Source organism: Hibiscus syriacus, unplaced genomic scaffold (genome assembly GCF_006381635.1).
Source record: "Hibiscus syriacus cultivar Baekdansim isolate YM2019G1 unplaced genomic scaffold, ASM638163v2 tig00110847_pilon, whole genome shotgun sequence".
Classification (NCBI taxonomy): domain Eukaryota; kingdom Viridiplantae; phylum Streptophyta; class Magnoliopsida; order Malvales; family Malvaceae; genus Hibiscus; species Hibiscus syriacus.
In genome coordinates, this window is record NW_024062888.1 from 2,075,678 (window position 1) to 2,103,244 (window position 27,567).

General features: G+C 35.3%; 1 pseudogene; it reads left to right on the top strand.

The window, feature by feature from the left end:
* Positions 1-8,774: 8,774 nt before the first annotated feature.
* On the top strand, positions 8,775-23,198 carry LOC120143390 (annotated as a pseudogene).
* Positions 23,199-27,567: the final 4,369 nt, after the last annotated feature.

Here is a 27,567-nt window from a genome sequence, read left to right on the forward strand (position 1 = left end):
ATTTTAAAATAGTAAAACAATTATATGGCACATAAGGAACACACTAGAGGATCCATATATTTTTCAGAGTACGTAGCAATTTTCAAGCAGGGAAACACGAAACTTCTGCAAAGTTATTGAATTTCATAAATGAGATCCCTATAAAATGGGGGTTGATAGCTAACAGATTCATCAGTCATTCATGGAGTGATTTATCAAGATCATATAGTATTTAGATATTTTTTCGGAGGCACTAAGTAATCAAAAAGGTATTCAAAATCTTTTACATCAGAGTTCTTGAGATTTCAGATATGACAGGAGTGATTTCATTATTCAGGAAATCAGAGACATTTTAGACATTTTGGTTTTTTGAAAAAATTCTTTGTAATTCAACCCAATGAGAGTAAAACAACAATTTATAGTATTTAGGATTTATATCAAATTATCATGATCTCGAGTCACCATTATTCACTTTTTAATATTGATTGCTCTTGAACTGATCACCTTCAAAATCATCAATGAATGGATCTTAGGGAGACAAACAGTATTCCAATGGTATTTATTTCATTTATGTATTACAATGGTAAAAATAAATGTCGACGTGCTTGATTCGTGGCTCATTACCCTTGTGGACAATACAACATATAAGTTCATCAACGTTTCCAGAATTATCCGAGTCATCCACTTAATTCTAGGTCATTGAGGGTAATTAGGTTATTTAGTACACAAGTTTATCATGGTCATTTAGAGTTTCCAGAGTAATTTGATCGTTTCAACAATTCAGATACATACAGTACTTCCATTCAGTTCAACTTTGTCATATAATATAGTCATATCGAGTAATTCAGACGTGTAAAGTATTTTGGTAATTTAACCACCAGGTGTTCGCTCAGTTATTATAAATTCTAGGTCATTTTCTCATTTCGAGGATATTTCAATCATTTAATTTATTTTGACATATACATTACTTTTGGAAAATTACTCTTTAGAAGTTTATTCAAGAATTAGAATTCTAAGTCTTTAAACATCTCAGAGGTTATGATCGATTAATAGGGTTATTTTCACTTTCAGGGACAATCCTTGCCTTTTACATCACATGGGTATTTTTGTAGTTTCTTATCCAAGTATTTCCGACATTTAACCTTTAACAAGATTAATCAAAATTTACGAGTCTTGAGATTAATTGATTTATTGATTAAATCATTGAACTTAGATTTATCTCTTATCGATCTTCTAGTTCCTTACATGAGTCAATTGAGTCTTATTGCATTTACTGTCTTTATACCGTATTCAATTTGAGTCCATCAATAATTAACTCTATGTAATTGACCAATAACTCCAATCTTGCATTAACAAATCACCAACATGTACCATAAAGCATGCATAGGGTAGTAAAGTATTACATCAATTTTTAGCCACATCGATAACCAATTAAACTCCATTTGATCACCCTCTAACTTTAATTCCATGTCTCATAATGTCTCAGATACATGGCCAAACCAATTACATTAGAAACAAAACTTAAACATGAAAATTCATATTGAATTAGGAGATAAAATGTTGAAAAATAGCTTTTCGAGTTCGAATTTGGCAAAACAAACTTCGGATTCGGAATTAGGACATCAAAAAACATAAAATATGACTTTTCAAAAATTTGACTTTTTGGTCAAAGTCAACAGTTTGGGTCAAGGTCAACGGGTCAGACTGGTTTGGTGTTGACTCAGGCCAGTTGGGGTTGACTCGGTCGGGTCAAACAGACCCAGTTTATACCGGGTTAGGCTGGTTCAATCCACCTAGACCGTTCTAGAAGGTTTTTTTAGGTGAGGACGAGCTCCACACGTACACAACGATGCGTGATGGTAACGATGGGGTCGGGGCGTCTACCGAGCACTCCGGGAGCATCCAAACACCATTATCAAGCCAAACCAACTCAAAAATCAACCAAAACCATAGTAATTAACCAAATAAACGAGATCAGGAGCTTACCCACAGCGAATGCCGAGAACCAAGACAACGACACGACCCACAGGTTGGGTTTTGAGTGCATAGAGATGAGGAGTCCAATGGTGGCGGCGATGAGCAAGGTGGCTGGAATCGAAGAAAAACTGAGCGGTGATGGGGGTTTCGAGGAAACTTTACCAGTTTCTCCACGACGAACGGTGACAATTGAAGGAGAGTGGCTGGTAAGTGTTGGTTCGTGGTGGTCGATCGCTTTGATTGGAGGTGACTGTCTTCAACCGATTAGCGATGGCGACGACCCTTGTTTCCTCAGCGCCGCCAAACCCACTTGGAGCAAACCGAACCGGTTCAGACCCGAACCAGTCCCAAAGCACCTAGGGTTTTTTGAACCCTAGCCAGATTCCTCAGCGCCGTGCAAGCTTGGAGAGTCCCACTCCGGCCGCACCACTTACGTCTCTTCATCATCCGGTGCAAGGAAAGCAAAAACAAACAAATAGTCTTTTAGTTTGAATACAACTCTAGGAAAATCCGAAATAAAAATAGTAATCCTAGAAAGTATAAATACATGTAACTAGACTGAGAAAGGTACTAAGAAATATACGAGAAACGTACAAAGAAAAGCTGAAAGAAAAAGCTAGGAAATCTCTTGTGACTTTTGAAAGGAAAAAGTAAATAAAGAAGGTATTTTTTTACCTTATTCATCCTTTTTTGCTTTGCATGTGGCTTGTTTTCTTTTCCTTTTTTTTGTTTGGGTTTGAAATGTCGATGATCAGATGGGAGGGGTTCGAAAGATCTTTCTCAGATCTAGCCCTCCCCGAGGCGATTTTCAAAAAACTATTTTAATTTTTGAAAAGTGGGGAAGAAGAGCTATTGAAAAAATAATTTTTTTTGTGGACAACCACCGATGAACAGCGGTCGGTGAGGCGGTGGCCGGCCGGTTTCTAAGTTTCACGATCGTTTCTTCATTTTCATGAACAAGATGAATATTTTCATATGAGTTTTTGGTTTTGGATTTGGTCTTTTGGGGAAGGGAATTATAAAAATCTGTTTAAGATTTTGGGTTTTATAGTGACCCATCAACCCATATTTTTTACCCGCAGACCGACACAGGGATACAAGATCCACATGTTTTTTGTATTAATAGGGTGAATTACAATTTCGGTCCACCCATTTTTTTAAAACTCTCATTTTGCTCTTAAAATTTCATTTTACCTTCGATTTGCTTTGAAATTTACCCCCAATTTGTTTTTATTTCAATTTAATCCTTTTTACTTAATTTACGTTTTAATTATTTTTTATATTTATTTAATATAACATTTTTATTTATATATATTAGTTATTTTATTTATTTAGTTTTTTTTGTTTCTCTTTATTTATTTATTTTATTTTTTTATTGTTTCCAACATTTTTATTTATATATATATATATATATTTATTTATTTATTTATTTTTATTTTTTATTATTTTTCTTTACATAACGTTATTTATATATTTTTTATCTTTTTTTCATTTTTATTTTATATATATTAGTTTTGTTTATTTTATTTATTTATTTTCCCTTATTTTCTATTTTATTATTATTATTATTTTATATTGTTTTTGTTTCTGTTTGATTTAATATTCTTTCTCTTATTTTATTCCTATTTTAATTTGCTTTGTTTTATTTATTTTATTTATCTTGTTTTTATTTTTATTATTTTTTTTTCTCTTTAGTGTGTTTTATTTTATTTATTTTTTCTTTTTTAGATTAGTCCTTTATCTTTATTTAGTTATTATTAATTAGCTTTTATTTAGGGTTTTATGTTTTTTTCTTCCTTTCTTTATTCTAGTAATGGTTTACATTTAAATTTGCAATTAGTATTTTCATATTTATGCATTTTATCTTAATTCGATTCTGCACTTTATTATAAATCTAACATTTTTGTCTTTTTAAGGGTATTCATTTAAATCGATCGGAGGTAAATAATTAGGATCATATTTTACCTTTTACTTTAACTTATCATTTTCTTAATTAAGACAACTGAAATTAATTAGTACCGAAAGAACAGTTCAAGGGTGCTAACCCTTCCTTGACTGTAATTACTCCCGAATCCAACATATCGCTGGTAAGATGCAGATCAAGTAAGAAATCAAGGTATCTGATCAACCCATTTGTTCTTAAAATAAATTATCAGTGGCAACTCTAACCATTTCATTCAAGTCGAAGCCCAATTTGGGCTTACCCGAAAGACAGTCGTGACAGCTTGGCGACTCTGCTGGGGACCAAAGGTAAGTGAGTCAGGCTAAGGTTAATTTCCAGATGTCTTTTTAATAAAAAGGGTAAGTTTAAATTTTAAGGTAATTTTTTTATCCTTATTACTTACTTTTGATTAACTTTTCAAATAAATAATTGTACTGACGATTTCTTTCAATGGTTTCAGCTTATCAAACGTTTTTCATCTAAGACTCTATACTCGAGCTCCAAATCCGTTTTAAGTAGGGGTGAAAGTGACGCATTCATGAGAATTTATTCTCCGCACATGCCTAGCAAGTAGCCTTTCGGGATTCATATACCTTATGTCTTCGTGTGAATTTATTCACCGTACAGACATAAGGAAATGTATCATCTCGAATTTAACTTAGTCCACACAAGCTTGTAATGGGCTTAGGACTAAGGGTCTGGCAAGCCCAATGAGGCACCAACAAGGAGAACTCGGGTACCTTTTTTAGAACTTAAACCGGGAGATGACAAGGAATTAGAGCCTACCCCAAAACTCCATTTCAAAACCTAGGATGTTTTTACCCTAATCATGCAGTTTGTTTCTATTATTTTACTTTCATCATTTATATTTTTTTATCTTACTAACTTTGTGCTTTCTTGTTTGTCTTTCTAGCATTTACATAATAAAAAGAGGTTATTGGTCTATAAAAGGTGTTAGTTACACAAATAATCTGTATTAATGGATAAAGGGGTTGTAATACTAGAGATAAAAAACGTCGAGGTACGACTATACTCCAAAAAGACTCAGAAAGAGAAGGGAGACAGTCTGTAGGAAGCTATGTGTCAGAATTGATTAGTATGCTTCTGTCAGCCTAAAGTAGAATGATGTTCAAGAGTTACGAAGTATTTGGGATAGCTGGAAGAATGACCAGAAGCAAAAGTTAGCTAGCGGTATGGTGATATCGCTCTTTTTCTCTATGTCAGGATGTATAAGCCCCTAATTAGAGCCTTGGTACAATTCTAGAACCCGGGGTACAACTGTTTCACCTTTAACCAGGAGGACATGGTGCCCACAATCGAAGAGTATACTACACTACTACACTATGAAGGCATCAGACTGGAGTGGGTCTATATCAAGCACATCAAAAGTCAGCCTTTCAAGAACGAACTGGAAAATGTTGTAGGGGTTTATGAAAAATGGGTAACTGACGGAGCACGACACAAAGGTAGAGGGGAAGGAATTACTTGGCTCCATATCAAGTAACTGATGAAGAACCATCCCGATGAATGGAATGCAATAGATCTTTTCACACTGGGTCTGTATGGTTTGATTATATTCCTAAGGACTTTGGGATACATTGATACAGCTGTGGTGGAACTGTTTGAACAACTCCCGAGGCGAGTAAACCCAGCACCATCAATTTTAGCTGAGACATTTCGTTCTCTCAACCACTGCAGAAAGACTGGTGGAAGGAAGGTTCATAGGGTGCGCTCAGCTTCTCCAAGTTTGGATTCACAGTCATTTATGGAAGACTAATGGGATTGCCTATTCAGCATCACTTATTCACCTTTGGGAGAATTCATCACTCTGAAATGGCATAAAGGCGCCTCAAAAGAAAAATGGATGAAAGTCTTCACACATCTTTAGGACCGGGATATTTCCTGGAGAGCTCATTGGTTGACCTACAGTGACATTCTTTTCCGATGTGGGGATTCAGATACTATGACACTACTTGGACTATGGGGAGGAGTTGGATATTCTCCACTTTTGATACTTCGACAGTTTGGAGAACGCTAATTTGTCCCAGCAACATACAGAATATCTGGATCAGAATTTGCATACCACAGAGATAACTACAAAAAGATTGTCAAAGAAGTAGCTGAGTTATGGAAGAAAGTGTTCCAAATAGATGTCGTGGCCGTCAAGGACATGCTTACTCCAGACTATTTAGAATGGCGGAGGTTGAGGAAAAACAACAACATCTTAGTGCCAGATCAGGAGGACACTCGGACTATGGAAGAACATCTTAAGCCTGTTCTTTCTGAGCTGGATATAGCAAGGGAATAATTTAAAGCTGTCATGAACGAGCTGAAATAGAGGGTAAGGGAACTTGAGGCCTAAAGATACCAGTGGAAACTGGATGTCGATACTCAGAAAGATCGGGCAGACAAGTTAGAGAAAAAATAGAAGAAAACTTTTTTTGAGCTTAAAGACTTGAGAAAAGGGTATCGAGAATAAGTCCAGAGCAATTCTAATTTAAAAAGGACTTTTAAGTACTAGAAAGGAAAAGCTAGCATCCTGAAAAGGAAGTTTGAAGGGCACGATGAAAGAGAGACTCTGAAAGAATAGTTAAAGACTTCTCAGAGGCATTTGATAGACAGTCGGCATCAGAACAAGCGTTTGAGAATACATGTAGTTGATTTGGAGAAATCTCTTCAGAAAAATCAAGAACGAGACGACAAAACCATAGCTGAGTTAGAAGCCATTGTGGACGGATTCAAGAAACAAGCAAGCGAGCTTAAGATAGTGCCCTTTGATGGAGGGTTACAGTGGTGTTTTCGTTGGGAACAAGCTTAGCAAAGGGTGAAGGCTAGAGATGCAGTCATCCATAATTTCCTGGAGCAAGTACAAAAGGCAGCTCGTCATTTGCATGGTTTAGCAAGAGAAGTTGGAGTGGTTCGACAAGGCATTTAACTAATGACAGATGAAGGAAGAAGACTTGTCAACCTATTAAAAGTTGTTCGGGGTCTAGAGGATTTAGTCCAGATGTACCTCTGATATATTTTGTCTCTTAAAAGATAAAACACTTTTGTTTAAATAAGGATTATTTATAATAACAAACACATTTCTGGATCAATGCCTCTAATTCTCATACATCATGCATTTCATACTTTGCACTTTTATTTTTCCATGTTTATTTTTCTATTTTCCATGCTTTTACATTCATATTAACTAACAGAAAATGTATCATCAGAAGAAAGAGCAAACACCGAGTTTACCTCCACAAGCTCAAGATACACATCATCCTCACAACACCCGAACGAAGAACAGACAAATGGAAGCCAAAATCGTTTAACTCGAGGAGAACATGTTGAAGTTACAGAGAGAGCTGGAAGAAAAAATAAATCAGAACAGTCATAGTACCCTGGATACGATCACGAAGAGCCAAGAGTCCTTGGTCGATCAAATCATGGCCAAGTTATCTGGTTTACAACAAGCGATGCACCAGGGGCATGTTCGTCTGAGGGGGTAACTATACCACTGACCCCACAGGTAGTTATCTCACCCGCAATATTACCCGGACTGTAAGGGGACTTATCTGCGGCAAAAGGAAAAACCTCATCTACGTAAAGATACAAACTTCTGTAACCAACCCTGAGAATAATCCAGATGATTACCACATACTGAATTTTGATGAGGAAGACAAAATGAAGACGATGGAAGAAAAAATTAGAAGACCAAATGAAGGTGATCAAAGGGGACTGTGATTATTACAAAGTAAATGCATTAGAACTTACTCTGGTCCCGAATTTGGTGCTTCCACCAAAGTTTAATGTCCCTAAATTTGAGAATTCGATAAAAACACTTACCCCTCAACCCACATCACTATGTTCTACCAAAAAATGACAGGATATGTGGGAAATGATCAACTCTTGATTCATTGCTTACTTGAAAGCCTGTCCGGTTCAGCTATCCGGTGGTACAATCAGCTAAATCGATCTCATATCAAGACCTAGAAAGATCTAGCCAAGTCTTTCCTGGAACAGTACAAGCACATTAATGATATGAGACCAGACCGAGTAATGCTACAAAGCATGGAGAAGAAGCATAACGAAAGTTCTGACAATACGCCTAGAGATGTAGGAATTTGGCTGTGCAAGTTCATCCACCCTTGGATGAAAAAGGAAACCAGGAAGCTTTTTGTACAGACTCTAAAGGCTCCTTACTTCAGGCACCTGGTTGCAATCACAGCAGGAAGCTTTTTCAAACTTAGTTATGGCCGGAGAGATGATTGAGTTGGCCATAAAACAAGGAAAAATAGAGGGAGGGGAATCAAGCAAGAAGCCTCCCATGAAGAACAAAGATAGAGAGATCAATAACGTTAACACCTACAAAAGAAATAGAGAATGAACAATTTGATCCTATTCTCATGTCGTACAAAGAATTATACCAATAGCTCTTTGACACTCATGTGGTGTCACATTACCCTATAGAACCAATAAAGCCCCTTACCACAGATGGTATGATGAGAACGCTCACTGTGAATACTATGGCAGTGTGTCGGGGCACACGATCGAAAACTGCCTCGCATTCAAGAGGATTGTACAAAGAATGCATAACAAAATTGGATCCACTTTAACTCTGGAGCACCAAACGTTGCAAAAAAATCCCTTGCCTAATCATTAAGAGACTGGATTAACGCAGTTACTACCAAGAAGGGCAAGAGAGTCAAAATGGTGTTTCGAAAGTAAAATCTCCTTTGGCTTGGGTATGGAGCCAAATAGTGAAAACAAGGCTTATCGTACCACATTCGGATACATCATGGAATGAGATGGTAACCATTGTTGTTACCACAATGAAGAAGGGCATGAGGTGTAGGATTGCCCATAATTCAAAGCCTTAGTCCAACTCATGATGGATAGGAAGGAGATGGAGGTTTATGAAGAAGTTCAAGATTCTCTGAAAGCAGATGTTTGGTCTACCAGAGAGTCGTCTGAAAGGAAATACGGCAGGCTTAGCCCTTTGATAATTATCCCTAAAGCAAAGACAACAGACAAGACACAAGCGAATGTGGTGATCAAAGCACCCCGACCTTTTGCTTACAAATATAGCAAGCAAGTACCATGAAATACGAATGTCAAGTGAGCTCTCGAAGGAAGATGACAACAAATGGGGTAGACTGTGGGGAAACACTACCCCCAAGAGGCTAAGTCCCCCTAGAGACCACTTGAACCCTTCAAGAAAGATGTGATAGCTATCAACGAGCCCATAAAGGAGAAAGAAACTAGAGAGTTCCTAAATTTTTGAAGCACAGCGAATACATCATTGTAGAACAACTACATAGCTTGCTGATATACTTTAATGTTGGCACTGTTGTTGAACTTGAAGGCACACCGGGAGGCACTATTGAAGGTCCTGAATTAGACATTTGTTTCACAGGACATACCAGTCAGCAAGTTGGATTAACTAGTTAACAACATACAAGCCGATAATCTCATCTCATTTTCAGATGATGAGATTTCGTCTGAAGGAAGAGGCCAAGCTAAGGCATTACATATCGACACCCACTGTAAGGGGCACACTTTACCGAGTGTATTAATCGACAACAGTTCAACCCTTAATGTGATGCCTTTAGTTATGTTGAAAAGGCTGCCAATGGATACCTCTCATATGTGAACCTGTCAGATCGTGTTTGAGCCTTTGATGGGACTAAGAGGGAGGTAATTAGCAAGATTGAGGTGTTGTTAACAATCAGACCGACCACTTAACATTGAATTTCTAGTGATGGACATCATGCCTTCCTACAATTGTCTTTTGGGAAGGCCTTAGATTCATCAAGATGGTGCAGTATCATCCACACTGCATCAAAAAGTCAACTTTGTCTTCGATGGAGCCCTGGTGATTATTAACGCTGAGGAAGATATTGTGGCGAGCGTGGCCACGGATTCTCCATACATTGAGGTAGATGAGGAGCAGTAGAATGTTCATTCCGCTTCTTAGAGTTTATGAATATTCATCAAGGAAGGAAGTTTTCTAAACCTGACTTTCCAAGTGTACCGGAATAGAGATCAGGTAGACTTTGGGAAGAGGTGCCAAGACAGGAAGAAGGTTTAGAAAGTAACTGTAAGGAAGGATTAATCCCATCCTTCCTATATCAAAGTTTGATCAATTTGGGCTTGGTTTTTAGCCCACTCAACAACAAAAGAGGAGGGAAATTCAGAGGATCCAGGAAAGAAGAATAGCCAGGTTAACTGGAAATGAATTCCAATGCGAACCCATGGTATTCCTACCTCTTTACGATATTTTAAGTTAGGTGGTTATGTGCCAAAAAATGTTAAAGATGCGGATAGATCTGGAATATGCCCACTGCCACCTGGGTCTGTGCTTAGCAACTGGTTGGCGAAAGAATTGTCTGTAATTTTCAAATTTCTTTCAGAGTAATATTCAAACTATCCCTATTTTCCTATACCTGGGGCAAACAGGTGATCTTTTGTAAGGGTGAATAAATATTTTGATTTAAATTCAATAAAAGATGCAATTTCTTTCATGGCAAAAGGTTTTCTTATTTCATTTCTCTTGAATTCGATTTTTTTTTCTTTTCTTCCTTTCAGTACTTCGTTTCATTCCCCTTCGAATTTAATTTTCGGTTGTTCCGTGTGGGATATTTTCCTCTCACACATACACATTTTATTTTTTTCCTTCAGGTCCCCAGATAATGACAATGCAGGCACTGATGATTCTGATCCAGAGGTGGATTTTGAATCGACCATTTGTCTCGGGGAAATTGATGAGTACGACAATGAAGAGGAGTGCAACTTACCTACCGAATTGTTGAAAATGGTAGTAAGATAAGACAAACACATATTGCCACATGAGAAAGATCAAAATATTGAATCTAGGCACTGAAGATGAGAAAAAAGAGCCAAAATTGGCACGACTCTTTCGGCTGAAGCAAGAAAAACCTATAGTCTTACTTCAAGAATACAAGATGTGTTCGTATGGTCGTATCAAGACATGCCAGGGCTAGAAATATATATGGTAGTCTACAAACTGTCAATTAAACCAAAATGTAAACCCGTGCAGCAAAAGCTAAGAGAATGCGACCCGAATTGCTTCTTAAGATCAAAGAAGAGGTAAAGAAGCAATTCGATGCTGGTTTCCTTCAAGTGGCCAAGTATCCGGAGTGGGTGGCCAACATAGTGCAAGTTCCAAAGAAAGAAGGGAAAGTGCACATGTGTGTTGATTACCGAAACCTTAAAAAACAAACCCAAGGACAATTTTCTTTACCACACATAGACACTTTAGTGGATAATACTGTCAGGAACGCCTTTTTCTCGTTCATGGATGAATTCTCAAGATATAACCAGATTAAGATGCATCCTGGAGATATAGAAAAGACTACGTTTGTAACAATGTGGGGAACCTTCACAAGTGATGCCTTCAGATTGAAGAATGTTGGGGTAACGTATCAGAGATATATGGTGACCCTGTTCCACGACATGATATACAAAAAAATCGAAGTTTATGTCAATGACATGATTGTCAAGGAACAAACCAAGAATGACCATGTCGAGAATCTGAGAAAGCTTTTCCAGAGACTAAGGAAATTCCAGCTAAGACTAAACCCTAGCAAGTGGACATTCGGAGTAATATCTGGGAAGTTGTTGGGCTTCGTGGTCAGCAGGAAAGCATCGAAGTCGATCCCGATAAAGTTAAGGCTATCCAGAATCTACCTCCCCCATAAACACAAAAAGAAGTTCGAGGTTTTCTGGGCTGATTGAATTACATAGAACGGTTCATATCTCAGTAACCGACAAATGTGACCACATCTTTGCCTTCTCCAAAAGAAAAACCCTGGAGCATGGGATGAGAACTGCCAAACTGCATTCGAGAAGATAAAGGAGTACTTATTTCACACTCTTATCCTGATGTCCCCCATCCCGGGCAAACCTCTATTCTTGTATCTATCCATATTTGAGAATTTAATGGGGTGTATCCTGGGTCAACATGATGAATCCGGAATGAAGGAAATGGTCATCTACTACATGATCAAGAAGTTTACCGATTCCGAGATTAGATATCCTCCTATTGAAAAGGTTTGATATGCTTTATTGGGCTACACGAAGACTCAAACAATATGTTGTATCACACCACTTGGTTGATTTCCAAGTTAGATCCACTAAAGTATATGATGGGTGTGCCTACTCTCTAGAAGGCTAGCTGATGGTAGATGTTGTTATCTAAATTTTACGTAGAGTATGTAAGCCAGAAAGTCATAAAGGGAAGTGCCATATCGAATTTTTTGGCAAGCAGAACTAATGAAAATTATGAGTCGTTGGACTTTGACTTCAGAGACGAAGACTTGATGGTCATATCCTTAGAAGAAGAAAATACTTCCACAGAAAGTTCCTAGAGAATGCATTTTGATGGTGCATCAAATGCATTAAGACATGGCATCAGGGCTATACTGGTCTCCCCAAAAGGGAATCATTACCCATTCACTAGCAGACTGAATTTCGATTGCACTAACAACATGGCAGAATATGAGGCTTGTGTTTTGGGGATTCGAGCTGCAACGGGCAAAATATAAAGACCTTGCGAGTATATGGAGATTCAGCCTTAGTAATCTATCAACTCCGTGGAGAATACAAAACCAAGGATGTAAAGCTGGTGGAGTACCAAAAACTAATATTGGATTTGCTCGAATGATTCGATGAATTCACCTTCTATTATATGCCCAGAGAAGAAATCAAATGGTTGATGTTTTAGCTACCTTGGTAGCCGCATTCAAGGCTAGCAGAGAGTCTGAAATGATGTCAATTGACATGCAGTTGTATAAGTACCCGGCTCATTATTACCAAATCGAGGAAATGAAAGACACTAAGCCCTGGTACCATGACATTCTGCGATACATCAAGAATCAAAGTTATCCAGAGGAAGCCATTGAAACTTATAAAAGAACCATTAGAAGGATGGCAGATGGATATATCCTAGATGGGGAGGTTTTATACAAGAAAAGCCATGATCAAGTCCTGTTAAGTTATGTAGATGTAGAAGAGGCAAAGATGATAGTGGAGGAAGTACATGATGGAGTTTGTGGAACATGCGAATGGACATATGATGTTAAGGCAAATAATGAGATGTGGATATTTTTGGTCCACACTAGAAAGTGATTGCATCAACTACGCTAGAAGATATCATAAGTGTCAGATTTATGGGGATAAAATAAATTTTCCACATCACCTCTTCACGTGATGACATCGCCATGACATTTCTCTATATGGGGCATGGATGTTATCAGTAGATCCTTCCGAAAGCTTCGAATGGTCACCGATTCATTCTCATGGCAATTGATTACTACACCAAATGGGTAGAAGCTATATCATACGCTAGAGTCACTCATTCCACTATTTGTAAGTTTTTGAACAAAGAGATCATATGTCGGTATGGTTTACCTGAGAGGATCTTTACCGATAATGATATAAACTTGAACAACAAGATGATGGATGCTGCTTGTAAGCAGTTCAACATAAAGTATCACAACTCTACTGCTTATAAACCAAAGATGAAGAGCAGTAAAAGCAAAACAAAAAAATCAAGAAGATAGTGGAGAAAACGATTGAGACATACAAGGATTGGCACGAGAAATTGCCTTTTACTTTGTTTGCTTACGAACCTCAGTACGAACTTCAACTAGGGCAACCCCTTTTTCATTAGCATATAGGATGGACGTAGTGTTGCACATTGAGGTAGAAATTTTGTCACTCCGGGTCTTGTCAAAAGTTAAACTGGATGATGTAGAATGGATGCAATCCCAATATGATCAGCTAAACTTAATAGAGGAAAAGAGAATGAAAGTCATTCATCATGGTCAAATCTACCATAAATGAATGATTGAGCACATAACAAGAATGTGCGCCCAAGAGTATTACGTGAAGGAGATCTTGTGCTAAAAAGAATTTGGCCAATTCAGAAAGACTTCAGAGGAAAATGGATGCCAAATTGGGAGGGACCTTATGTCGTGAAAAAGGCCTTCTTCAGAGGAGCACTTGTCATGGCTGAAATGGACGGGCCGGAACAGCTAAATCCCGTCAATTCAGATGCAGTAAAAAAATACATCGCTTAGGATGAAAACCCGAGAGGGCGTCCTAAGTCGAAGAAGAAAAGAAAAGAAAAAAAAGAGAAAAGTATGTATGGTAAAAACCCAAAAGGGCGCTCTAAATTGAAAAAAGAAAAAGAAAAAAAAAAAGAAAAAAGAAAAAGAAAAAGAAAAGAAAATAAGGTGGTTTCAAGATGAAACCCCATAAAAGGAATCTTGAAACCAAGGATGGGTCCAAATTGAAAACTCGAAAGGGCGATTTGGATATTGATTCTAGAAGGGTCCCTAATCCAGACAGTGAAGCATCACGACATCTGAATCTTCTACAGACTTAACGAGTCGGAGAAATGTTGCACTCTCCTGAACATTGTCGCGTCTTCAAAGATCCCTTGACAAAGGTTGCGTTCAAGGTCACCTAACGGCTTATCAGTTAGAAGCGCCCGCATTATTGAGATCTAAGACATTCATTCATACTTCATTTATATATCCATTTTCCAGAATGTTTGCCATGTATTGTTTGTTCTTTTTCCCTTATGAATAAAGACGACCATTTCTCTAAATCAATTCCTTTTGAGCATCTTGGGTTAAATTTAAACCTAATGATTTATTCATTTCTGAAAAAGATAATTGCATATTACTGTACAAAGATTTTTGAAAAGTACTGGTACTTGGAAGCCGAATAAGGCTCATGCACTATACTTGAGATGGTTGAGAAGTATTTCCCAAATCAAGGATAAAAAATAAAATCTGCACATCATATTTAAACATTTGAAGAATTAAGATCGGGAATCAAAAATTCAAGATTCCATAATCAAGAGTCACCAAGACAGGCAACCGGAGATTGAGATTTCTCTTCAGAACCCAAAATAACATATGTTGCATATGCATTTTAGGCACATCTAAGAACATTGCATCCATCGCATCGCATATATGCATAATTTTTAGATTCTAGCTAGAGTTAATTTCAACTTCACAACGAAGGATATTGACTCAAAGTGATCAATTTACAAGAAGGGATTTCAACTTCACAACGAAGGATATCCAATTAGAGCTCAACTTCACAATGAATGAGTCATCCACGATTTCAAATTCACGATGAAGGATATCATGCCCAACATATAGATTTAATCTCACAATAAATAAGTCATCTGTAACAACTAGGGCCTATCTCCCAGCCCAGTACAACATAACTTAAGGCGAGAATAGTTATTTGTTAACAAGAACCTTCGAGTCTGATTTCATTCAGCTCGAGGACGTATTCACCGCAATGTAGCAGCAAGGAACCTCTTTTCGGTCAAAATTTTCACACCAAGGTCTTTAAGTCGAGAAGAAGCAAGGTCAACCAAGAGTGGCAACAAGAGCCACTTTCTGATTTTCCTATGATTTCAACTGCACAACGAAGGATATCGTACCCAAAAGATTGACCCAACTTCACGAAAAAGAGTCATTTGTAACACAGCAACATCGAAGTCTTCAGGTCAAGTTTCAGCTTCACAAAAAAGTGTCTTGGGCTATAAGATGATCTGAAGCTACTTGCCAAAGCTTTGAGTTCGGTTTCACAATAAAAGATATCGTGCTTAGGATTCTCCAGTTCAACTCAACCTTATAGTAAGGGAGTCATCTATATTTCAGTCCAAATGGGTTAGACAAATCCATCATGACATCGAATTTTAACTCTACGATAGAGGACATTCGATCTGGACGAAATTTATGTCTTTTAATCTTTGCCCTATTTTTGTTACACGATAATGAGCAAAGAGGGCAGCTGTAGATACACCATTTCGTCCCGATTTATGTATCACATATATTACACATTTATAATCATATGTTACATATTTATAATATTTATATATAGTATATTCAACATTATGTATATATTTATTATTTATTTCATTTATTTACATGTTTCAGGCCCAAACAGCGGGTGACCCATACCCAAACCTCAACAACCCGTTTACAAAGTAAAATCAGCAGCCCTAAACACAAGTGGAGACCCGCGACCCGGATCCACTAGAGCCCGACCCGAACTGGAAGATTAGGGTTTAGAACCCTAACCCTTATTTCCTCAACGCCGCCAAACCCACTTGGAGCAACCCGAACCGGTCCCAAAGCACCTAGGGTTTTTTTCGAACCCTAGCCAGATTCCTCAGCGCCGTGTAAGCTTGGAGAGTCCCACTCCGGCTGCACCACTCATGTCTTGCATCATCCGGCGCAATGAAAGCAAACCAACAAACAACAAATAAATAGTCTTTTAGTTTGAATACAACTCTAGGAAAATTCGAACTAAAAATAGTAATACTAGAAAGTATAAATACATGTAACTAGACTGAGAAAGGTACCAAGAAATATAGAGAAACATACAAAGGAAAGCCGATAGAAAAAGCTAGGAAATCTCTTGTGACTTTCGAAAGGAAAAAGTAAATAAAGAATGTATTTTTTTACCTTACTCGTCCTCTTTTGCTTTGCATGTGGCTTGTTTCTTTTCCTTTTTTCTGTTTGGGTTCGAAACGCCGATGATCGAAGGGGAGGGGTTCGAAAGATCTTCTAGATCTAGCCCTCCCCGAGGCGATTTTAAAAAAACTATTTTAGTTTTTGAAAAGTGGAAACAAGAGCTATCGAAAAAACCAATTTTTTTGTGGACCACCACTGATCTACGGCGGTCGGCGAGGCGGTGACTGGCTGATTTTTGGGTTCACGATGAATATTTTCAGAAGATTTTTTGGCTTTGGTTTTTTTTCTTTTGAAGGGGGGAAATTATGAAAATTTGTTTAAGATTTTGGGTTTTATAATGACCCATCAACCCGACCCAGGGATACAAGATCCGCGTGTTTTTGTATTAAAAGGGAGAATTACAGTTTCGGTCCCCCATTTTTTAAAACCCTCATTTTGCCCCTAAATTCTCATTTTACCTTCAATTTGCTTTGAAATTTATTCCCCAATTTGTTTTTATTTCAATTTAGTCCTTTTTACTTAATTTACATTTAATTATTTTTTTATATTTATTTAATTTAACATTTTTATTTATTTATATATATATATTAGTTATTTTATTTATTTGTTTTTTTCTATTTTTTTTATTATTTTCCAACATTTTTATTTATATGTATATATATATATATTTTTTTATTATTTTTCTTTACATAACGTTATTTATATATATTTTTTATTTTTTATTATATATATTAATTTTTTATTTTATTTAATTATTTTCCCCTTATTTTCTATTATTATTATTATTTATATTGTTTTTGTTTTTGTTTGATTTAATATTCTTTCTCTTATTTTATTCCTATTTTAGTTTTGTTTATTTTATTCCTATTTTCATTCTTTAGTGTGTGTTTTTTAGATTAGTCATTTTTTTATTAATTAGCTTTTATTTAGGATTTTTTATGTTTTTTTACATCCTTTCTTTATTGTAGTAATGATTTACATTTAATTTTGCAATTAGTATTTTAATATTTATGCATTTTCTATCTTAATTCGATTCTGCACTTTATTACAAATCTAACATTTCTGTCTTTTTAAGAGTATTCGTTTAAATCGATCGGAGGTAAATAATTAGGATCATATTTTACCTTGTACTTTAACTTATCATTTTTTTAATTAAGACAATTGGAAATTAATTAGTACCGAAAGGGAAGTTTAAGGGTGCTAACCCTTCCTTGACAGTAACCGCCTCCCGAATCCGACATATCGCTGGTAAGATGCAGATCAGATAAGAAGTCAAAGTATCCGATCAACCCATTTGTTCTTAAAATAAATGATCGGTGGCGACTCTAACCATTCCATTTAAGTCGAAGCCCAATTCTGGGCCCACCCGAAAGACAGTTGCGACAATATGCTTAAAATTTAATTAATTAATTAATTAATAAACGTATACATTTTCTATGAAAAAACACAAATTTTTTATTAAACTGTTAAATCAATTTTTAAACGATTATCTTTTGAAATATACGATCAAATTTAAATTCAATACCTAGATACAAAATTTGATTTTCCTATCAAATGAAAGGGAGAGAACCTATAACGAAATAGGAAGAAAATTGTGGTAGTATCTGTATTTTTTTTATAACCATGTATTCGATCTATTAATAGACTAATCCGGACCGCGTACTATAGAGGTAAGGACGACTCTTTCAACCCAGTTTGCTCCATTTGTAATGGTCAATATTCGAACCCTTGACATTGCTTAAGGGATCAAGTGTCTCATCTCACTAACCAACCGATTATTAATTAGTATTATCTGCATTTGACCAGGATAAAAAATGATTTTTCCAACATTATCAAATAGAACTTCATAATTAGAGAGTCTACCAACTCTCCATAATAAAATGACAACCTACCCTAACCTAAAGTTTTACTTGTTTGTTATTAATCCTTTTAAAAGTAATACGATGTGAGATTTTACTAAGAAATTAATACCTTTAACATATTTTTGGATTAATTATTATATTATTTATGACAATTTTATTATATTGACTAAACGGTTCTTATCATTGTCAAATCATTAATTCAAAGTTTTTTATATATAATAATATTAAAATTTTACTTTTAACTATAGAATATTTCAATATTTTTGTAATAAACTTAAAACAAGTATGAGGTTTTATTGGTCATTGAGTCATTCTAGTTTTAATTTAGTTTTTCCTCTTCTAATTTCATTGGATAATTCATTTTTTGAATAGTATTGGATAATTTAAACAGATATTAGTTATAAGAAAATGGAACATTAAATTATGTTAAATTAAAATGTTTGAACAAAATTCAAATTTGAGGGACCAAAACTAAATTTGACCTTCATTCATTTCTTATTTTTGCTTATTTTTTCTCGCGAGTGGAACAAAAATTCAGAGAGAAGAAGAGAGGGAAAGAAGAGAGAAAGAGAGGTGACAAAAAGACCGAATTGACCTTTGCTTTCTTTTGAAATTACCCTTTCTTCTCCGTCGGCGTTGTTGTCTCATACGTCGGCATCATCTCCGATCTCTCTCCCGCTGTAGATTTCTTTTCGTATATCAAACATGAACGAGAAGCCAGCGTTACCAAGGAGCTCAACGCAAGACATCGAAAGGCGATTCTAAAAATCTACCTTTTTGACCTTGTTTTATCGTAATTCCAAGTTGTTTCCTTACTTTTCAGCTTTGTATTGATTTGATCTGTGTTTACTATATCTTTTTTTGTTCTTCTCACATAATCTTTAGTTCCTCTTAATTTGTTGATTGTTTGCTTGAATTCCGGTTTTTATAAAGGATTTGATCGAATCAAATATGGAATAGCGAATATGAACTCATTTTAGGCGTTTCTCAATATGAATAAATGATGATTATGTTAAGATTCTTATTAGCTGAAGATCGGTTTAGATAGATATTTCATTGAGATTAATGGAAGTTTATCAGATAAAAATTATTGCATTTCAAGTAGCATCTTACAATTTCCTAGAAATTAAACTCAACTCTCCTCAATCAATTTTGTTTCATTTTAGGGTTCCTTTTGCCTGATTATGTCTTTCCCTTTTAAGATATTAGTGGATTTTGCTGATTATAATTGATTTGTTCATATATGTAAAAGATTTTGGAAGATTGCTTTCGGACCACAAGAACAAATTTAAGCAATCTTCCTTACGTGGCATCAGGATGTATGCTTTAGTTTGTAGAGGGTGTTAAATTCCTCCATATTCTTTTGTAAATATATATGTTCTCCCAAATTTTAGGTTATCGTGTGTGTGTGAATATATATGATATGATAGACTCATTCGATAGATGGTTTTTGTCAATTAATATATCATGTTCATAATTTTTTCAGTATTGATGTTTGTTCAGTCTATTATTGGGATTGAAGTTCTTATTTTTCACCACCTGTGCAGATTATTGAAGGTCTTCTTAAGTTGCCAGAGAATAGGGAATGTGCTGACTGCAAAACCAAGTATGTTACTGGAGATTTTGATGATATCCTAATAGAAAATACTGAAATAGAAATCATCTGATTTTTTTTTTAACTTTTAGCTTCTGTCATGAATCAGTGATAACATTCAATTCTTATCACAGTGCTAAAAATTGCCTCCTTTTTTCTACAGAGGTCCAAGATGGGCAAGTGTGAATCTAGGTATCTTTATATGCATGCAATGTTCTGGGATCCACAGAAGTCTTGGGGTACACATATCGAAGGTGCTTTCTTATCTCTCAAATAATGCTTTTATCTCTTCCTTGTTTAGAAGGTTCATTGAGTTGCTGCCACTGTCACTACTTGTGTACTGTTTTCACTTATATTTTCTATAGCAAACTAATTCTGAAGCTTTTCCCAATGGGGTATGGATTTATCTCACTTAGATGTTGGGATTGCTCTTTTTTGGGCAACCTAAGATTTCATCTCTTTTTTCTCTGCACTGTATCTAGGTGATTCCAAAGTTATCCAAATTATCTCTGATGCCATTTGTTATCCGAGAAAAACTTTTACCTGATAGTTCTTGCACATGTTTCTTCTTCTATGTTTGGTTTTATGATTAGAGGAATATAATTAATTTTTACTAAATGGATTCCTGCATCTTACTTACTCTTGCTGCAGGTTCGATCTGCTAGACTAGACACATGGCTTCCTGAGCAGGTTGCTTATATTCAATTTAAGTTTTTTATTAGGCAATGAACATTTATTATTATGATTGATGATGTTTCTAATGATAAGATGAATAAGAGCCTACAAATTATGACAACAGTTTATCTTATTATACAGCAATGGGGAATGAAAAGGCAAACAGTTACTGGGAAGCTGAGTTACCCCCTAATTATGATAGAGTTGGAATTGAAAACTTCATTCGTGCAAAGTATGTAGCATGTGTTTTCTTATTCACCATTAACCTTTTTTAGGTTGAGTTATTTCTTTTGGCATTAGAATAATTTCTTATATATTCTCTTGTAGTAGGTATGAGGAAAAAAGATGGGTTCCTAGAGATGGAAGATCCAAATCACCACCTAGTGGGTTGGACGAAAGGGTTTCCTTACATTGGCAGAAACCTATCGAAACAAGTAGTCATGGGCACTTTAGTAATAATGAGAATTCATTGGAGGAAAGGAGGAATAAACAAGCATCTGGTCAAAAAGAAAGTCTCCCTGCAACAAAAGTCTGTCTTCCTGTTCCTCCCAGTCCCAAGGGACCTGAACAGGTACTAAGTTCTTTTTTTTGATCGTTTGTTGCTAATTCTTTCTAGGAAGTCAGTCATTCGTTTTTTCTTTAATGCATTTACATGGATAACCTAGAGGCATTAGCATTAGAATGAAGAAGAAGTGAGAAAAAGACCATGTGGAAAGAAAGTTTATCACTTGCTAAAGTAACAAATAAATAGAATCAACTAGAACTGTGATCTTGAACTTGTTTTGTGCATGGTTTAACTTACTTTCTTGCTTACTACTCTATGGTATTATTTTTAGTACTTTACCTCTATTATATGCACACATACATATTTCAAAAGAAATAATGTGCATATCACATAGCGTGCTGCTCGAATAGGTTACACCCGTTCAGAAGCCTGAACCAGTTGTTGCACCAGCTGAGGCAACAAAGTCAGCTGTAGAGACTGCTCCCATAGTCACAATTCCTAAAGTCGATTATGCTACTTTTCAACATGTTGTCCTTGGATGATGGTCCAAGTGAGAATGGTTCTGAGGAAACTTCTACTGATGATTGGGCGGGCTTCCAGTGTATGTCTTAACATTCCTCAATAACTTTTTTTTATTGACTTTTTTCATTATTATCTTGTTAACGGTATTTCTATCTAGTGCTAACATCCCTAGTATTGAGGGTTATGGTGAGAGCATTTTATTATTACTATTGATTTTGTCACATGGTATTCTGTAGCTGCTGGAGGGGTTTCCACAGCTGACAAACCCAATCCACCAAAAGCTGCTGAAAGTAATGCCCAGTTTACTACTGGAATTGAGGATTTATTTGGTGATTTGCCTCCATTAACAGCCAACCAAGTTCTGGACCCAAAAAAGACGTGAAAAATGATATTATGAGCCTTTTTGGAAAGGTATATATTCAACTTCCTTTACACGTATCTTATGAATCCTTGCTGTAAAACTTAATTATTAATCACTTTGTGGTCGGAGCTAATTGATAAGTATGACTGTTAAATTCTGCTCCTTTTTCCCTTTGTGAGATTCATTGTTAATTTCATTGTTTGAATCAATTACAGTCCAATATGGTGTCACCTTTTGCAATGCATCAACAACAACTAGCTATGCTAGCACAACAACAGTCCCTTCTCATGGCTGCTGCAGCTAAATCTGCTCCCGGAAATACTCAACAACTAGCTATGCTAGCACAACAGTCCCTTCTCATGGCTGCGGCAGCTAAATCTGCTCCCGGAAATACTCAACAGCCTCCGGCTAACGGCTCAAGCATACCCAATCAAACTTTGCCAAACGTGGGCTACCAAATCTCTGGAATGATGATGCCCGTTGCTGGGCAGGCTGATCTGCAGAAACTCATTCAGGTAGACTCCATCGTATAGTTGCAATTGCTTTAAAAGAAATATTTTTATCAAGTTTCTCATACATGCACTTCTTTATCTGTTGGCATTAGGCTATGAGAATGGGACAGACACAAGTGGCAAGCTCTGCTGCATATCCATCATCCAGGTACATATTAATCTCTATATTCTTGGCTGTCTCTTGTAATACCATCGGCCTTGCCATGAGTTTGGTTGGTTATGATCTCCCTGTAAAGGTTGTAATTGTATTCTCAGAACCCCATTCCACTGACGTGTTATGATAATCAACTCTCCAGTAGACTATGGATTTCATCCATAAACTGTTTCGTGCTCCTAAAATGTTGGATTTGTCATCTCTTGTAGCTTTGATACACTAGGACAAGTTACCCCAGCAAATGGTGTTGTTACAACGGGAGCAATCAAGCCCCAGTCAGCTTCCCCAGTTCCACCTGCGAATTCTTCGCAATCGGGCAAGGATTATGATTTTTTCATCATTGACGCAAGGGATGTTCACAAAACACTGATTCGGGCCCCCCTTTGACGATCTCAGTCTTTGTCATCACTATACCAAAATATTCATCTTTACAAGAATTGAGAGATTTTGGAAGGGGTTTTTAGAGAGAAAGAAAAGGGGGGGGGGGGTTAACCAAGCTGTAGATGCAATTTCATTTCATTTTGTTTTCTCCATAATTGAGTGAAGACAATTGTATGAGTATATTTATGCCAATACTTTAATAAGGATGAGTTTAGATTGAATTGGACAACCATCCCAATGTTTTGGAATTTCTGCCATTGTACACATGCATTCTTTGTTCTTACATCTTACCATATCTTTGAATCGAATCTCTTCCGTTATGTGTATGCAAAGCTTGTATTTCTGCTGCCACTGCCTTCATCTTCAATCATTTTCTCCAATCCAAGCTGCTATAAGCCTTAAGCCATGTGATCCACAATGACCCTTCATCAGCATCTGATATTAAGAACATAATGTGATCCAAATTCATGACATAAGATGATTGTTGAACCCTAAAATGATGATTCCAAAACAAAAGCTATGCCTGCGTGACATGAAAAAGCATTACTTTTACCCGCAAGCATGCACCCTATATCCATTAATGGTGGCTTGGTTGTAACAAAAACGGCCAGACCAGAAAAATACATTTGTAGTTGGACAAAATCATTGATTTCCTTAAATCAGAAACAGCTAAACTATTCTCGTCAACCGTCATTTATCAGACATAATTATGTGAAACAGACAGACACTGAAAAAGGAGGCCCATTTTTTAGATTTTTCTTTTTGGCAATTACATTAGACTGGGATAAAATAAAATGGAAAACTCCATCCAGTCACACTAGTTAGGTGTGGCGATAATCATTCTTGGTATTCCAATACCAACCAACCATCGGCGGGCCACATCGTCAGCTACAATTGCTGAAAAATTAGTGTTGACTTATTTAATTTTAATCGAATTAAGTAATTATAATTTAAATTCATTCATATTTAATAAAATAACATAAATATTTTGACTAAAACTAATTTCAATCGTGTTAATAAATTAAAATAAAATTTTTATTTTGATTAAATTTTGATTTTTTTTAATTTCACTTGTGAAATTAAGAATAATGAAAAGACAACCTTTATCTATGTGAATGATGATCATGTTGACTAAAATATATATCAGCTAAATTGATGCCGATATCAGTGCATATTAAAGTTGCAAGTGAAGCTTATTATGAGTTAAAAGTGTTGTTATAAAACAATTAGTATTAACTAGTAAATATTAATGATAACAATAATAGTAAATAAAAACACTGGAATAAAATTATTACGATGTGTAACACATTTTTCTATAAAAAAATTCGTCTGGAATGATATAGTCTTAGAAGGTGGATAATGTCCCTTAAGATTACCATAATCTTTCAGATTTTGTACACAAATAAGAAAATGAAAATTGTATGACATTGCCTTCATTTTATAGGGGAAAATAGAGAGGTGATATTTGGAAAATAGGATGAGCAGGATTACTAAAATTTCTCAACACCCAAATCATTAACAATTTATTCCTTTGAAATTTTACTTTATTTTCGTTATTGTTGTTATTTTCAAACACCCATTCTATAATATTTTAGGACAGATGATTATCCTCTAATAATAATGTGTCATGGTTAGTTTCATATAAAATGTGTAATCAAATATCCCCCTCAATCTTACTAACGTAAACTAGAATAAGTTCATAATAAGTTTTTTTTTTATTAAGATAAGGTGATTACAAAGTAGTATTCTAATTACCCTACTAGGGGTGCTTAATGAGTTAAGCAATTCGTGAGCAACTCGAACTCGACTTAGTCAAAACTCAATAAAAGCTAGACTCGGGTTGACTCGACTCGAACTCAAGCTCGACTTGAAATATTAACGAGTTGAGTCGAGCAAAGTCCAACTCGACTCAATAAGTTCGTGAGCAACTCGTTAATTTTTTATAACTTTTTAGTAGTTATCTTAAAAAATTATTTCATTCAAAAAATTACTAATTTACTAATAGATAATAAAAAAGATGATAAATTATTAATCTATTAATTTTCTAATAAATAAATAAAAATAATAAATTAATAATTAATAATTATTATTTTGCTACACTCAAATATCAAACCCTAATTATTATTTTAACGTATTTATGGATTTTTATTTAGTGTTTAGATTTTGAATTTGTTTCATACACTCTTGATAATTTGTGGGTTAAATTTATTAATTTATGTTTATATTAAGTTTTATTTAGTATTAATAGTTTTACTTATAGTTAAAACCATAAAGTAACATAAAATAAATTTTTTGGTGAGCTTAGCAAGCAACGAGGCGAGCAACGAACTTAATGAGCTTAACGAGCAATGGGTCGAGTAATAAATTTTCTTAACGAGTCGAGTTGAGCAAAATTTTAATGAGCTTAACGAGCAATAAGTCCAGCACTACCGAACTCCGATGGACTTGTTCGATAAACACCTGGAACCCCTGCACCTTAATGTAGACGCTGATACATGCATCACATGGTTTACATCAAAGGAACATGGACCAATGCTTCAAGTTGACCCACACGACCTAGCCTTGGAAAAGAAGACCAACAGAGCAGTAGACTTTCGACTACTTTTTGAATGTGATCCTGATGTTATTTTGTCGACATTCTTTTGGAGTTAGACCGGTTGTCTCTTATCTTTTCAACAGTTCTTGAGTTGCATCAATTCGATATCGGGGACTCAAGATACGTTTATTTTAGTGAAGACAATTCATGCAGAAATTCCTATACGGGATTAATACAAGATTTTCTAAATATTATGAATTTTCCAATATTTTTATTGATTATTTGTAATATAATTTAATATTGGATGATGCATTATCTTTTAGGATTTGATTTATTATTTTATTAGGAATTAAGATTTTTATTAGGAATTAAGATCGAGTTAAAACATTATTTGTAGTTTATTATTATTGTATTCATTAGCTATTTAGGAATTTTAGAACTCCTCCCCTATATAAAGGAGGTTTCATTCAACTTTTTGAACACATATTTTCTTGAATACAATACTGACATGCATTGTGTTACTCGTCAAAATAAAATAATTCTTTTACAAAATAAAATAAATAAAATTGAGAAAAGTATAGTGAAAGAGGGTTGATCCACAAGGACTTAGTAATTTCTGATGCAAATTCGTGTCGATTTTAGTCCAAGCGATTGCAAGAAAAATAAATAAAAAAGGGGGTTTGACGAGAATGAGATAAAGTAAAGAAATGTAGAAAATGAAAACTAAAAGGAAGGCAAAATAAATGAAATGTAAATAAGATTGAGAAAATATCAATGAGAAAGTCGTCTCGAGCTAGCTTTGTTTCAATTCCGTTGATCATTGAAATAGATTTTTCTCACGGGATTCATATCGGTTACAGTCTACAAGGCCCAACCCATTGTAACTTTCCTTTCTCTCTAGTAACCGATCTTCCCAAGTCACTCTTTGAAAGTCAATTCTTGAATGGGCTAAGCACAACTATTTCGTTTAGAACAAACAGAATTAATTACTTGAAAGGCCCAACTCGGATTATGTTATCTCGTCGAGAATCAAATCTAATTTCAATTTTCCTTAGCGGACCGCCGCTAAGTGTGTTCACAGGAAGCCGAATTGCCAGAAGTCGATCCTTCCTCCCAACTGTAAATTAAAACAACATCCATACCAACGAGCTCTTTTTTATTTGAAAGTTTTTTATTTCTATAAGAAAGGCCGATTGCAAAACTAATAAATCAGAAAATCGAAAATGTATCCCGAAGGGAATTAAGTGCTTTTCAATTCTCACTTATGAAATTGATTCATTGCTTGCTCTCGACTATAAAGAAATCAGCTAAGCATGATACATATCATACTTAGCATATTTGTGAAAATAAAGGAAACTTAAATAAAAATAGAAATGAATACAAATGGAAACTTCTATAAAAAAACAAAATTAAAGTAACGAATCAAAAAAATATAGAAGATGATCCTAAGCCTTACTCATGGAGGGTATTTGTAGGCTTCTAATTTCCTAAAATCAACAAGGAATTAAAATAAAGAAAAAATAATTCAAATGTTTAATTTCAAATTTAGAAACTAATTTCCTAAGATATCTCCTCAGTTCGTGCTGACCAGGCTGCTTCCAGAATCTTTCTTGTGCTGCTTGAACCTTCTAGAAACAACCATGTCGTACTCACATCGTACCAGCTTCATGCCCATGTCTCCAGCAACGATCAGAAAATAAACAAAGTTGCAGAATGAGTTTTTTTACTGCCAATTCCAATAAACAGATTACTGCACTGTAACATCCTCAATATCATGTTAGTGACTAAATTCTAAGACTTTAGAATTTGGTGATTAAAGTAGAATAATTAAATAGTTCAGTGACTTATTTGGAAATATTTTATAAAGGATTGGTAGTAATTATAAAATGAATTAAAGGGTAAAATGGTCATTTGACAAAAAAGATTTTTATTTCCTTTATAAGATAAGGAAACCCACGTGGAAGTGAAGAAGGCAAAACAAGCTTCCAAAGTTCTCTTATTCTCCTTTCTTCTTCATACGAGAGAGCCAGAGCAAAGTGAGTTTTTTGGTTAGTT